This window comes from Neomonachus schauinslandi, chromosome 1, assembly GCF_002201575.2.
Source record: "Neomonachus schauinslandi chromosome 1, ASM220157v2, whole genome shotgun sequence".
In the NCBI taxonomy this organism is placed as follows: domain Eukaryota; kingdom Metazoa; phylum Chordata; class Mammalia; order Carnivora; family Phocidae; genus Neomonachus; species Neomonachus schauinslandi.
In genome coordinates, this window is record NC_058403.1 from 106,699,896 (window position 1) to 106,701,149 (window position 1,254).

The 1,254-nt window shown below is 28.2% G+C and overlaps 1 non-coding gene across 1 annotated transcript; it reads left to right on the forward strand.

Moving 5' to 3' along the window:
• Nucleotides 1-760: 760 nt before the first annotated feature.
• Nucleotides 761-863, forward strand: LOC123326964. The gene has a single exon (XR_006541436.1). It is a non-coding gene; the product is annotated as a U6 spliceosomal RNA (small nuclear RNA).
• The last annotated feature ends 391 nt before the right edge of the window (nt 864-1,254 follow it).

Here is a 1,254-nt window from a genome sequence, read left to right on the forward strand (position 1 = left end):
ATAAATAAATAAATAAATAAATAAATAAATAAATAAATAAATAAATAAAATCTTTAAAAAAAAAGAAAAATTGCTTAAATAGTTCGGGAATAAAATTATATTATAAACTCAGGGTCATTTGTATTAATATATGTGACTTTTTGGTGCGGAAATATACTCTTACAGGCTCAACTTTCAAAAATATTTTATATTCTGTGTTTAATATCAGGAAGCTTTAATTTTACAATATGTTAACACAAAAGACTTGATAGCTCTGCGAAAAGTTTTGTAATACAGAGAAATTATACTAGTCACTCACATTACAGTTAAAAAATTCAAATAGATACATTTATTACTATAATCAGTTACTACAGAATCATTGTTATTTGATATATAGTGGAAATAAAATATGAAATATTCCTCTGAAGGCAAAAGTATACAATCACATTTCCATAAGAGTGAGGAAGCAAAATAAAGCATTTACCTCTGAACTCTCCATATATTCCAAAGAATTTGCAAACTTTAATTTATGACTAAATCTAAAAGGGAATACTTATGAAATAAATTTATCTGAATATCCAATGTATTCCCAAAAATGTAACTCTTACTTAGACTAAAACTCTGATGGAATTCAGTAAAGGCATTTCTGTAGTTATTCAGAAAGATGAATGGCTACTAAATGAAACATTAATGACAATGGGCACTCTGGCTCTGAATAAACGTGATAATCCTTTTCCCTTAAAAAAAAAACAACGGAATTCTTCAAAAGCACAGTATGTTAGTGCTCACTTCAGTAGCACATATACTACAATGGGAACAATACAGAGATTAGCATGGCCCTGTGCAAGGATGACATGCAAATTCTGAATGCAGTCCATATTTTTTAAGATATGGAAGTAACCCAAATGTCCATCAGTAGATGAATGGATAAAGAAGATGTGTACATATACATATATATATACATATATATATATATACACACACAGATGTACCTATACATATATTTATATGTATATGTTTATATATATATATATATATATATACATATTTACTGGAATATTACTCAGCCACAAAAAGGATGAGATCTTGCCCTTTGTGACAACATGGATGGACCTAGAGGGTATTATGTTAAGTGAAAGAAGTCAAATAGTTGAAAGACAAATACGATATGATTTCACTTACATGTGGAATCTAAAAAACAAATGAATAGACAAACAAAAAGCAGAACCAGACCTATAAATTCAGAGAACAAATTGATGGTTACTGGAGGGGAGA